Here is a 14,959-nt window from a genome sequence, read left to right as displayed (position 1 = left end):
ACTAAAAAGGCTTGTGTTCTCATCTGACCAAATTCTATACCTCCGCCCTCCAGCCAAACAGGACTGCACTCTGTTCTCAACTGAAAACATAGCTGGAAAAGTGTGCCCCTGCTGGAATTTCTCTCCTGTCACCTCCCTGTCTCGCCTCCTCACTTTAACGGGAAATAGTGTTAACACTCACTCGACAGCCCCCCCACTAACGACTTCACGTTCTTTAGCCTAAACTGCCTCTCACTCCTAAACACAAACTGGACATCTTCAACCTTCTTCTTGAAGAGCAGCCCGACGCTCTGTTCCTTACGGAGACCTGGCTCCACGAGAGTGCCGGGCCCGGACGTTGTAGCGGCATTGCCACCCAATTATGCCATTGTCCGAAAGGACAGAGTGTCAAAATCGGGTGGGGGCATAGCCATTATTTTCAAAAAATATCTACAATTCAAATTTGATCCATTAGATATCCCCAATTGTCAATCCGCCCTTTTCAAATTAGCCCTAAACCCCAACTTCACTCTCTCTGGCCTGCTTGTCTATCGCCCTCCAGGACACCCAACCTTGTGGGCTACTTCCTTTCTCAGCTACATAACCCCCTTACTTATGAGTTCCAAAAATTGCTCGCTCCTAGGCGACCTAAATTTTCATCTAGATGATGTCTCTAACTCTATATGTAGCAACTTTATTTCCGAACTGGCCGCCATGAACATCAATCTACTAAACTCCCTCCCGACACATAAAGCAGACCACCTGCTTGACCCTATTTTTTCAAGCCTTCCTCACCTTCAATGTGCCCCTGCAGTGCCCACATGCTGGTCCGACCATTTCCTATCCAAATTTAGCCTCACTCACCCTATCTCCTCCATTCCCTCATTCCCTTCCGAAAAGATTCCAAAAAGAGACTGGAAAAACTTGATTTGAATGTCCTCAACAACCTCCTATGTTCAAATGTACCCACACCGTATCTGCAGGTTGACGTGCTTTCTAAAAATGTTCATAACTGGCTCTCAAATGCCATAGACTTCTGCCTTCAACTTTCAAATAAAAAACTAAACAACCATCGACCTCTAGCCCCATGGTTCAACGATACTTTAAAAAAGGAGAAATCTAAATGCAAAGCATTAGAAAGGAGATGGAGGAGAGACTATGCGCCTGAACCTAAAAATACCTATAATAAGGCAAAACAAATATAACATAACCACTGTAATACTGATGAAGCAAAGCTTCGCATATTTTGCGGCTTGCCGAAGTCAAGAACCTCGTTTATGTATAACAAGGTAATCAATGTACGTCTTACTAACATTTATATTAAGTTTGAGTAAAGTTTATGACGCTTGCCTATGTGTATTCCTAACTATTTTAATCCGTGTTTATAAAAATGGCCGCCGCTTGTATTTAGTTACTGCGCATGCGTCAGCCACACTCACGTGTCCTGACGCGTCTGCAGAAGTGGAGGGAAAGTTATGCGCATGCGTAATTCATAGCTGTGCTTATCATGTGGTACTGCTCGTGCCACTGCTCTTGTGATCGTATCAATGTAGCTAACATTTAAAATTGCATAAGTTTATTTCTTGATGATGAGTTAAAAGTACAAACCCTGTGATGTGTTTTCATGATGACATTATTATGTATTAATTTGTTTTCGCTTACTTTTCATGTATCGCGGGGAATGGGGGTCTGAGTGAGAGGAGAGCCATATTGGAGGTCCCTTCTGCGCCTGCGCCACTTTCGGCAGCACAGTGGACCTTGACTGATGGAACATAGCCAGTTGGCAGCGATGGGCGAGATGCTCCTGAGAAAGTCACCTCTGCCCTGCGAGAACGGCGAATGTTGCTCCTCATATGATACAATGTTAAATTGTCATTGTGTTTCTGCACAGTTTTTCCTGGGAACCCCAAACTTACTAGGCGGTACCCTACTATGCAAATGTAGGCTTGAGTTACTATGTTGTGATTGGTGTGTTACCCAAATCCTACCTTAGGACCAATCCAAATTGAGGGATTCTGACACTTTGCAACATTGGGGGGTGGTACACTGTCCCCAAACTGTATATCTACCCTGGGTTCCCCTGGGGAGTCGTCCGACTTGTCTGGTTTAGCTGACCTGTCACTGACCCAACGCACTCAATAGGTGACTGAAGATACAGAGAGCTGCGGAGCACTCTGTCCGAATTTGACCATAGACTAAGGTTCTACGGAACCTTAAAGTGCTGGCGAAGCACTTAGCTGGGAGTTCGCTGACCCAATCGGGGTCTTGATCGATAGCTGCAGAGCGGGTGGAGCGCAGGCGTTGCTTCCAAACTGCGGGTGCGGTCCTGTCCTGAGCGGTCCTGTCCTGAGGGTTTGCTGTCCTGTCCTGAGGGTCCTGTCCTGATTCCTATTCCGAGGGTATCCTGTCCTGTCCTGGGTGTCCATTCTGCACCTGCTGTCCTTTGAGGGGTATCCTTCCTTGAGGGTTTCCTGTCCTTAACTGACCCGTGGCCAGGGTTTGGTTTCCACACCATTCTAGGTAAATATTGCTCTGAAACTCTTAAAATCTTGCACCTTCTGAATTTCTAACTTTTGCTTTAATAAAGTTCATCATTGCATATGTTATATTTTCCATGCCTTTCCGCAACTATTGAAAGTCAATTACATATTTTCATAAGTTTGTTCCTATGTCTTCTCACTGGTTAGAAATTATATTTTGCATTGCAGTTTGTAACTTTCTGATATGGTCTAGAACTTCATTACCTAGACTGTTCAAAGGCCCCTTTACTTTAAGTGAAGCGTGTTACTCATTATAGGCCCTCCTATAGTTTCCCATACATAATCTGCCCATGCTTAGATATTACTGAATTGCATAGTATTTTTCTCTTGCATTTTATATCAGTATTTCAATGATTACCCTATCATTATTTTTATATAGCTACATAATTTACATTATCTTGGTCATTGATTGTCTCATTCTTGTATACTTGATGCATGAAGAAAACGAACTTTAGATAAACATTTTAAAACTTCCAGTTGTCCGTGGTCATTTAAACAATATTTGAATGTTATTGGTTGGGTTTGTATTTTGCTGCCTTTCTTTTACAGCTAGCTCCCTGATTCATTGTGGTCATTAGGTACCCGCATCGGTGGATGATAAGTCGGGTGCACTGAGAAATATTAGCAGGGAACACACACACACAAATTGGTAGAGCTCGTGAAGTCACCTGATCAATGTGTATGGTGATTTGAAAGTATATGGGCCCTGAAGCCGGAAACGGCGAAAACTATTGGTCGGGTGGCCTCGCGCGCTCTATCAGTTTTTCTGGTAGCTAGAGGATGGTTAGGGACTAGTTGAGAGTAAGGCAGGGATTAGTTGGACTAGTTGAGTCGGAAGCTGCTAGTATATTGATGCTGCTAGAAGAGCGGCTGTTCTAAGAGACCTGATCATTCTCTTGTGAATACGCTGCTGAAACTCATGAATTTTTGCATTGTTATTATTCTTGTTCTTATATTGTTATATGTACTAATCCATGCATTTGTAAACCGTATTGTTTCGTGTTGTTCGAACTCCCCGGGGAATTGAAAGGGCAAGTGGTGAATAGAATCCATTGTCCTGAGGTCACAGGCTCGAGGAAAGTTAGGTGCAGGTTAGGATAACCGGGAAGCACTAACTAGGGTTTTCTGAATACATGTGTGAATAAATGACAGTAACGGGGTTCATTGGCAAAATTCCCATAGTGGCGTAACCTAGTAAGGGTCACATCGGAAGAGTAGCAGGTTCCTCGGAGCTAGCGTGAAAGCAGAGGGGTCCGCTGAGAAACCTTAAACTCGGAATATATCCCGGAAAGAAGTGGATGAGTTTAGGGGAATAACAGGTTCACCGATGCTAGAGTGAAGGGTAGGCGGAAGAGATCTGCCCGCAGCGAGTGAAAAGTAAATGGAAGTAGTTTACTTGCAGTAAAACAATTCTTTCTCTGTCTAGACACTTGAGCACTGTGGCGAATGTGTATTTGTTGTAAAATAACCAAGCACTGAGCACTTTAGAAAGAAAGAAAGTTTCCGTTACCTTGTGAAGGGAGGGGGTCAGCCGCGAAGCGCCTCTGACGTCACTTTGTGCCGCGCTGGGATTGGTAGAAGCAGCGGGCGGGTAGCGGAGCTGAGTTTGTAAAGGAGGGGTGAGCGCCAGAACGTGGGAACTGTCTCACGAAGGGGCCGCGCACCCATTGGCGGAGATTATTCAGAGTCGCGCACCCATTGGTCGCACGAATTTCTGAAGCGCGTTCTGATTGGAGGTATTTTGTAAACAAAGTTTGGCGTAGAAGTCGTATGTGGCACTCGCAGACTACAGGAACTCGACCTGATCCAAGGCACCTAGGGTTTGAAAGGGATCAGTGGAAGACTAATAGATACGATATTATGTACGGAACCAAGAGAAAATTGTCTCTTGTAAGTAAGGTGAAAAATTATTTTAAAACGGACAAACCAATTAAATCTAGAGAAGGTGTTCTTGTCCCACCACCCAATACTCCCGCCTCATTCATGATGTTTGACCGAGGGTACAATACCTGTGTGTGGTTGGAGAATTGGGTGAAGTACACAAAAGATGACGGAGTATTGGCTTTTCCGTTAGATGGTACTTTCAATGGTAGGATCTTATTTAATTTAAGAACCCGAATGAATGAACTGCATCCCAGGCCAAGACTAACGCAGTATGAGGCATTAGAGGAATGGGAGATTGAGGCTTTTGAAAGAGAAAGACCCCGAATGGACAAGGGTTTGACCAAGTGGTACCCCAGGCAGAAACAGGAGTCCAGGGATAAAAGGATGAAACAGTGGAGGCAGAGCATGATTGTTGAGGGTTTGTTTCCCATGATGCCGGCATGTCATAACCCTACAGCGGGTGAGAAAAGTACCGAAAAGTGTAAGCATTGGGGGCCCCCGGGGGAGTCAGATGATGAACTGATAGATGACATCTGTACCAGAAGTCCGCCACCTTATAACGAGGGAACCCGACCTTCCAGTGTAGGAGATGCTCCCCGACGCCACTTCCTCAAGGAAGAAGACAGATTCCTAGGACTGGGAGGGGGTGGTCAAGTATTGCCCTATTCTGAGAAACCCGAGCCTGCGAAAACAAGGGATATATATCCCAAAGTGCCCGCAAGCCAGGAAGAAAAATATTCACGTACGAAAGTTTTGTTTCCCAGACCCTTGTATGAAAGCGAAGAGAAACCATCGAATTCAGGACTGCCTTTTATTCAACCTCCATATGGGGAAGAGCGCAGGTCCTTTAACACTGGAACTTTATTCCCGAAACCAAATTATGGTGGAGGACCAAGTGAAACGCATCCCACTGCCCCGAGTTTTACTCCCCCACTGACCCCACAGATATTACATGACACAACTTTAAGAAGGATACTAGTGGAAAAGGAGCAAGAGGCTCTAGCTAGACAAAGGACAGAAATAATTCAGAAAATCTCCCAGTTAAATACCAGTCCTGAAGCATTGACTATTCCAGTAACTATTGGACCGGTGGTCCCGTTATACGGAAATGGTCAGGGAAATCCGATTACTCCAGTTATGACCCCAGTCATGGCACCCCCGAGACAGGAACCGATAATCATAGATGATCAGTCCAGTGAGTGCGAGTCTGAAGTTGCGTTCTTGGACTTGCCAAACAAACAGACCGGAAAGGGAATGCAGCAGAGGCATAACCCTTTTAATACAAAAGAAATTAAATTAGAGTCAGCAACAGGTACTAGGAATGTCTCTCTGGTAACTCCGGATGAAATTGAGAGTTGGAGTCGTGAATTAGAGAAACAAACTCCGCAAACGAAACCTTTAGACCTCTACAAGCTGAGGGTAGAAATAGAAGAATTAATGGCAGGGAATGTGGGGTTGGATCGATTGAACACTTACTCTGAAGAAGAATTGTCGTTCATATGTAAAAGCTTTACAAGGAACACCAGAGTGCTCCATGAAAAACTGACCGAAACAGCAGTTAGTATGGGGGTAGATATCTCAAAATCCAAGCCCTTACAGAAACCGTACAGAGCAGACTTCTCAGACAAAGATATAGAGCACCTGAATGTGGCAGGGAAAAAGTTGCAGATTAAAGAATTATTGGGGGTACTGCAAAAATGGGGAGACGTGGAAAGATGGAGAAGCAGGTGGGCGAAAAAGAGGGAAGAGGCTCGTTCCCGACAAGTGACTCCTGAATTTGCTTTAAGGGAGGTAGAAAAACCTGAGCAGTTATGCCCCATGCGCGAAGTTCCAGGAGGGAAATATGTGCATGTCCCCTGGTCTAGACAGGATATTGTGTCCTTTACGAACGATTTTCCAAAATTACGAGAGAAACCAGTAGACTGGTACAGGCAGGTGGAGAGGTTCGTGAAGGTACAGAAATGTCTGTGGAAAGACCTGGATGGGTTTTTCGACATTGTGGTTCCGGTAGATTTATGGACCCAGTGTAAAATAGCCATAGACTGGCCTACTGAAGAGTACCCAAGAAATAAGGAAACAGGGGAGCCATCAAAGGATGTCATGCGAAAATATGAGCAGGTAATTCAGCATTTGAAAGAAAAGGTGCCCGCAAAGGAAACTGATTGGACAAAAATAGATAGAACAACACAGGAAAGGGACGAGACAGTGCACTCCTTCTATGAGAGGTTATTGCAGGTATTTAAAACATACAGTGGTATTGATAACATCGATTTGAAGGACATGACACACTTTATTTACAGGTTTGTAAATGGTTTAAGACCTGAAATTTGTCAGTGGATAAAAGATAATAAAATCTGTTGGCATACAAAGAAAATGGATGAGGTCCTGCGGTACGCTAAGTACTGCGAGGACGAGATGGCAGAAAAGAAAAAGGCCCTTAAGGAAAAGGTGATGTGGGCTCAGGTGAAGCTCGCAGAACAGCAGGAAAAACAATTGAGTAACATGGTTAAAAATGCTGAGAACAAAAGTCCTGGGGGAGGGGGTGGAGGAAAGCCCCGGCCCAAATTTAGCAGGGAAGAGGCTATGAAGAAATTTCCCTGCCATCAGTGCGGCGAAATTGGACACTGGCGAAACGAGTGTCCCCAATTATTAGATGATAATGCAAAAACTCCTGATTTAACTCCACAGACGCAGAAAGAAAGACCCAGAAAGACTCAACCTCAGGTAAAAACAGTTCAGGTGCCTCGAGCACCCAAGCAGGTATACAGGGGAAGACAGGCAGAGGGTGAGGAGATAGAAGTTTGGGAAAGCGGGGAGAACAGAAATACAGCAACTTCGCAGTATCTGCTAAATGATACCTTCCTTTGTAATGATCAGGACTGACGGGGCCTGAGAGGGGAGGACGAGGAGTGCGTACTTGGCGCTTCCTTGCCGGTAGACCAGTCTGGACCATACATTGAAGGAAAGGTTGACGGAAATGATGTCACCTTTCTGTTGGACACTGGCGCTACCCGTTCTACTGTAAGAACAGTGGACGTTCCAAACCTACCCCTCTCGGGAGAAAATATCCAAGTAGTGGGTGTATCTAATCAACTGATTAGTACTCCTGTTACCGAACCAATGGAGATTTCAATTGGAAATTTTAAACAAATGCATAGGTTTGTCGTCTGTGACACCAGTCCAGTGAATCTACTGGGTCGTGATTTGCTGTGCAAAATGAACTGCACCATCTTTTGCACACCAAAGGGTGTTGAAATACAGACCCCGGATGAAGATGGCATTTATAAACTATTGTTACTTAGACCTGATTCAGAAATTAAAAGATTGACCCTGCAGGGCTTGCCCCAAGAACTCCAGGAAGCAGTAAAGCCAGAGGTGTGGGATTTCACTGGAAAGGATGTGGGGTTAATGAAAGATGTGGACCCCATACAAATAGCCATCAAGGACAATGCAGTATATCCTAACACTAAGCCCTACCGAATGAATGCTGAAGTGAAAGCAGGTGTCACTCTGGAAATTCAAAAATTATTAGAAGGAGACATCATACAGGAAATAATGAGCAGCCCATGCAACTCACCGATTATGGGCATCAAGAAGCCTAGTGGCAAGTATAGGGTAGTGCAAGACCTAAGAAAGGTAAACAAAATAGTAGTTCCTTGCTGCCCTATTGTCCCGAACCCAGCAGTGATATTGTACCAGATTCCCTGGGATGCTGAGTGGTTCACTGTGATTGATTTATGTCATGCATTCTTTTCGATACCCCTGCACCCCGACAGCAAATTTCTTTTCTCGTTTGCCTTCGAGGGTCACGTGTATTGTTGGAACCGGGTCCCTCAAGGGTATACAGAGAGCCCCTCTATCTTTAATCAGATCTTGAAAAAATGTTTGGAGACTTTGATCTTACCTGGGAATTCGGTCTTAGTGCAGTACATAGACGACCTTCTACTGGCGTCTAAAAGTCATAGGGACTGTGTAGTTGACACTATTGCCATCCTGAATCATCTGTGTGAGAAAGGGCATAAAGTGGCCCCTGACAAACTACAGTTCTGTGCAAAATCAGTGAAATATCTAGGACACCAGATAGAAAAGGGTGTCAGAAAAGTCACATCAGAAAGAGTGAGAATAATACAAAAGATGCAGTTGCCCCGTACTCAAAAGGACGTCAGAATGTTCCTGGGTGTACTAGGCTACTGCAGGCAGTGGATTCTGGGATTTTCAGTCTTAGCCCGGCCTTTGATAAAAATGACTACGAGAGGAATTCCAGACATTGTGGAATGGGACGATGAAAGCCTAATGGCCTTCACAAGACTGAAAAACTGTCTGTGTACAGCCCCTGCGCTGGGAATGCCAGATTATTCCAAAGAGTTTGCCCTATTCTGTGACACTCGCGATAATTGCGCATTGTCAGTCCTGACTCAAGAACATGGCACGACCAGAAGGCCTGTGGCCTATTTCTCTGCCACCTTGGACCCAGTAGCTGCTGGGTTGCCAGGCTGTCTGCAAGCAGTAGCTGCTACCTGTGCAAGTTTGGAACAAAGTGAGTCCATAGTCATGGGACATCCTGTGACTGTGTATGTTTCACATGGAGTGGTAATTCTATTGACCAGAACTAAAACACAGTATCTCACCCCTAGTCGGCTGACTAAATACGAGAGGATTCTTGTGGGTGCAGCAAATGTAAGCATTGTTCGGTGCGGTATTCTGAACCCTGCCACTTTACTCCCCGACCCCTTGGAAATGGAAGGTGGGGATGATGATGAACATGATTGCATTGACCTGACAGAGTTCAGTACTAAACCACGCCCAGACATAAAAGAAGTGCCATTGCCTGAACATGATAAAGAACTATTTGTGGATGGTTCCTGTCTAAGACATGAACTAGGAGGCCTGAGTGCTGCTTATGCAGTAGTCTCTTTAACCAAAATTGAAGAAGCAGGTTACCTATATAACATCAAGTCTGCACAAGTAGCCGAATTGATTGCTATGATAAAAGCTTGCAAAATTGGGAAGAACTTACGCATAACAGTGTATACTGACAGTCAGTACTGTTATGGAGTTGTGCATGACTTTGGCCAATTGTGGCTACAGAGGGAATTCATGACTTCCTCAGGTACTCCCATTCGGAATGCAAAGGTTGTTCATGACCTTTTAGAGGCCATCCAATTACCCAAGGAACTGGCAGTGGTAAAATGCGGTGCTCATAAGAAGAGCATGGACAAAGTATCACTGGGAAACGATTATGCTGATCGAGTGGCCCAATGGTGCGCCAAAGATCGGTATATTGTAAATCCAAAACGAGGGGGGCCAGGAACCAGCTGCCAACTTCAGGTGTTTGAAGAAGTGCCTACATGGGATGAAGTGAGAGAGTGTCAGGAATCGGCTCCTTGGCAAGAAAGAGAGAAATGGAAGGAGGATGGGTGTAGACCGAGACGTGTGGATGGTGTGATTTTGGGCCCAACTGGTATGCCTGTGTTACCCCGACACTTGCTTGGCACAATGGCAAGATTAATACACGAAGGATCACACATTGGTAGGGATGCCATGATTCTGGTATTTCAACAGACTTGGTACAGTAAGAAATTCAGGAAGGTAGCAGAGTCCCTCTGCCAGAGGTGCCTGTCATGTCAACAGATGAACCCAGGCAAGAGGACAATGGTTGAACTGAGCAAAATTGGGAGATCAGGGGGTCCATTTATAAAAATACAGATTGATTTTATCACCATGCCCCGTTGTGAAGGAAAGCGATATGTCCTTGTCATTGTGTGTGTATTTTCGAAATGGGTAGAAGCTTACCCTACTCCCAAAAGTGACGCACTGACAGTAGCGAAGTGTTTACTAAAAGAACTGATACCTAGATTCGGGATACCATTCATTATTGAATCAGATAAGGGTGGACATTTCCAGAATGAAATACTGGCTGAACTCTGTAAGGCCTTTGGAATAAGGCAAAAACTGCATTGTGCATACCACCCAGAGGCTTCTGGAATAGTGGAACAAGTAAATGGAACTATCAAAAACAGACTAGCAAAGCTGACAGATGCTACTGGCATGACCTGGGTGAAGGCCCTGCCCCTGGTCCTGATGGGACTGAGAAGTGTTCCTGACCGCAAGACAGGCCTAAGTCCCCATGAAATCATTATGGGAAGAGTGATGAGACAAGCATGGGTGCCAGGAAGCAAACTGTTGAGTATTACTGATGATTTGGTGCTTGAATACTGCAGAAGATTGGGTGACCAAGTGCGTTCTATCTCTCGCCAGATTGGAGACGACGGCATCCTCAATCCAACGACTCCTCTCCACAGCTTGGTTCCAGGAGACTGGGTCAAAATAAAGAAGCACACTCGATCAAGCTGTCTGGCACCAAGGTGGGGAAAGAAATGCCAAGTAATCCTGGTAACAACAACTGCAGTGAAGGTCGCAGGTGTTCCCCAGTGGATCCATGCTGGACACACCCAGAAGGTATTACCAGACAAAGAATTTGCAGAAGAAGGGCAACCAGCAGAGGACCCTGCAGGAGCCAGACCAGAAGCAGCTGACAACGAGCAGCCCAGCACCAGTCAGGTTGCAGGAACAGCAGACGTTGGCCCAGGAGTAGTTGACTACGAACTGCCAAGAATCCAGCCTGCTGAAGAGGTCCAGGAAACTGCGCCAGGAGTAGCTGAAGACGAGCTGCCAAGCATATGGCCAGAAGAATGGATACCGATGATTGATCTGACCGAAGATCCCATCAGAACAAGAGAACGACTTTGTGAAGGTAGGGAGTGGATTAGTCAGGAAAAGCAAGGCACAGGCGAAGAACCTCAGCCGCTTGAGATTCACATCAAAACTGAGGAAGGAGAAGGTCAGACAGGGACAGAACAGGTGTTCGATACACCACCGCTAACACCTGATGCGGATAAGGGAGAGATTAGAAATAAAGTGATAGTTCGAGCAGAAGAAAATCAGGAGATCGAAGTGCTTGAACAGGATCAGATAGGGATAGAAGAACGGGTTCAGGAAACAGAAACAGAAACAGAGACAATCGAAAGCCAAAAACAAAATATTCCTGAACTAGGCCAGATTAGTAACAAGGCAGAAGAAATTGATGCTAGCCCTGGAACTAGCGAGATACGGGAAGAAGGAGAAGAAAGTGAAACAGAATTGACACAAGCTAAAGAGAATAAGAGGATAAGAGAAGAAAGCGAAGTCCAAGTACCAACTAAGAGACTAAAGAAAAGAAACAACCTTGAGCCTAAGTTCATAAAGAGATTGAGGCTAAGGATAAAGACAGTGGAAGAAAAACGTGCAGAAGCAAGGAGAAGTGCACGAATAGCAGAACAAGAAGAAAACTCTTACAAGAGAAGGAGTGAACGAATAAAAAGACAAAACAAAAAGTACAAGTCTCCTGAATGGACACTGGTTTTGGAAGAACTTGAAGATCTTGATATAACTGACGTGAGCGACGGAGAGCCCGTCCCTGAGTACTCAGCTGAAGAAGAAGACGAACCACCGTGAATTTGCACAAAGTAAGATAGTTGTGTAAAGCCACAAAGAGGGGTCGAGAAACTCCTTCTGAGCAAAAATGTCTGATTCAACAGTGAATGGTAGACCTAGTTGCAGCCGTTTCAAGACATGCTGCAAGGTGTGTATATGTAGTGTAGTAGTACTGATAGTCATCTGGATAGGACTAACAATTTTCATTCCCTTTGCTGTAAGTAAAGATACTAACATTGTCCCTACTGAAGTTGTAAATACTGACAGTGAGGAGCTGACAACACAGAGTGTAGCAAGACATGAAAGAGCACTGAGACAAACAAAACAAAACTTAGAAGCATCAGATGAGGGAGGACTACATTATCATGGAGTTAAGAACAAGACACACTTAAATGTTTTCGCAAACTTGTTAATACACTATGTAGAGACTATGGAAATTGAAGATTGCCATGTCTGCATGAAGCTACCTACTTCTGTGGCTGAAGGCGTGACATACCATCACTTGCCATTAACATATGGAATCTCCTGTAGCATTTTAGCTAGTTTATTTTACAAAAGAGGACCGTTACAGTACTATTACTCTAATAATGACGTAATCTTTTCTGAACTTCCTATACGTGGGAACTTGAATCCTGTACATACCAAAAGTGACACCATAAGATATATGGGAGACTACTTTCTGACTATAGGTAACATTGACATAGCAGACGCACACAGAGATAACTTGACTTGTTCTTTGCGTGAACAGGAAAAGATGTTCCTGAACATGGCAGAGAAAAGAAGAATTAAAATACAAAAGAAGGCTAATGACGAAAGTCAGAAAAAGCCAAAGTGGGCAGAGAACATGGAAGGCACCTCATCTGGTGGAGCGGGTCCTGCTCTGTTGCTGGATTTTGAAAAGAAAGGCAAGCTATGTCTTCACCGCGAGAAGACTAGCTATTATAATAATGTTTTCATTGGTTCCAGTGAATGCGAACATAATTACAAGGTAATTGGAGGTTGGGGTTTCAAAAATGGGTCAGAGCCTGTGTTTCCTGGAATTTATTATATTTGCGGGGACAAGGCTTATTTCAAATTGCCGGATCACTGGTATGGAAGCTGCTATTTTGGCATTGTCTTCCCGAAAATATACCATGTGAATGGAAAAGCTGGAAGCAATGAAGATACTAATGGCTTAGTGCGTAGTAAAAGAGAAAGTATAGGTGAAATTATGGGTAGTATTTTCAGTGCACTGATACCTGGAGTGGGAGTGGTTCTGAACACTCACAGAATTTGCAAATTGTCTACTATAGTAGATGTGCTGTCTACTGAAACAGCTCATGGATTTCTGCTGGTCAATACCGAAATGGTTGCGATCAGATCAATGGTTTTACAGAATCGACTTGCTCTTGACACCTTATTAGCGAAAGAGGGCGGAGTCTGCCGGATGTTGAAGGCGCAACATTGTTGCACTTATATTCCGGATAAAAGTGTACAGATCAAAAGATATGTGAAAAACATTACTAATTTGACAAAGGAACTCAAACCACTCGAAGTTGATAGTGCCTGGAAGAGACTGGTAGATGGTCTCTCAAATGTAGGTCATTGGCTTGCTAGTGTAGGTAAAAGCTTATTGTTCAAAATACTGATGCCAATTGGTGTTATAGGTTGTATCATATTATTCATTTTTATGTGCTGTAAATACCGCAAGCGCACCAAAAAGCACGAGGTGAATGCAAGAGGAGTGAAACGAAGTGTGGATGAGATCGAATTAGAGGAAGTGAATGATCAGATATACAAAAAGGTGAAGACTTCTCACCCTACTAAAACTGAGAGAGAAAAGTTAGAAAGATTGCTGGAAGAGATAGAACTTTATAAAGTGTGAAAGAAAGTTGGCATCTGGTTCCATTATATTTTGTGATGATAGTAAATATCATCAAAGAGGGGATTGATGAAGCAAAGCTTCGCATATTTTGCGGCTTGCCGAAGTCAAGAACCTCGTTTATGTATAACAAGGTAATCAATGTACGTCTTACTAACATTTATATTAAGTTTGAGTAAAGTTTATGACGCTTGCCTATGTGTATTCCTAACTATTTTAATCCGTGTTTATAAAAATGGCCGCCGCTTGTATTTAGTTACTGCGCATGCGTCAGCCACACTCACGTGTCCTGACGCGTCTGCAGAAGTGGAGGGAAAGTTATGCGCATGCGTAATTCATAGCTGTGCTTATCATGTGGTACTGCTCGTGCCACTGCTCTTGTGATCGTATCAATGTAGCTAACATTTAAAATTGCATAAGTTTATTTCTTGATGATGAGTTAAAAGTACAAACCCTGTGATGTGTTTTCATGATGACATTATTATGTATTAATTTGTTTTCGCTTACTTTTCATGTATCGCGGGGAATGGGGGTCTGAGTGAGAGGAGAGCCATATTGGAGGTCCCTTCTGCGCCTGCGCCACTTTCGGCAGCACAGTGGACCTTGACTGATGGAACATAGCCAGTTGGCAGCGATGGGCGAGATGCTCCTGAGAAAGTCACCTCTGCCCTGCGAGAACGGCGAATGTTGCTCCTCATATGATACAATGTTAAATTGTCATTGTGTTTCTGCACAGTTTTTCCTGGGAACCCCAAACTTACTAGGCGGTACCCTACTATGCAAATGTAGGCTTGAGTTACTATGTTGTGATTGGTGTGTTACCCAAATCCTACCTTAGGACCAATCCAAATTGAGGGATTCTGACACTTTGCAACATTGGGGGGTGGTACACTGTCCCCAAACTGTATATCTACCCTGGGTTCCCCTGGGGAGTCGTCCGACTTGTCTGGTTTATCTGACCTGTCACTGACCCAACGCACTCAATAGGTGACTGAAGATACAGAGAGCTGCGGAGCACTCTGTCCGAATTTGACCATAGACTAAGGTTCTACGGAACCTTAAAGTGCTGGCGAAGCACTTAGCTGGGAGTTCGCTGACCCAATCGGGGTCTTGATCGATAGCTGCAGAGCGGGTGGAGCGCAGGCGTTGCTTCCAAACTGCGGGTGCGGTCCTGTCCTGAGCGGTCCTGTCCTGAGGGTTTGCTGTCCTGTCCTGAGGGTCC

Source organism: Lissotriton helveticus, chromosome 11 (genome assembly GCF_964261635.1).
Source record: "Lissotriton helveticus chromosome 11, aLisHel1.1, whole genome shotgun sequence".
Taxonomy (NCBI): Eukaryota; Metazoa; Chordata; class Amphibia; order Caudata; family Salamandridae; genus Lissotriton; species Lissotriton helveticus.
The sequence above is the reverse complement of the archived record's forward strand: the minus strand, read 5'-3'. Positions refer to the sequence as shown.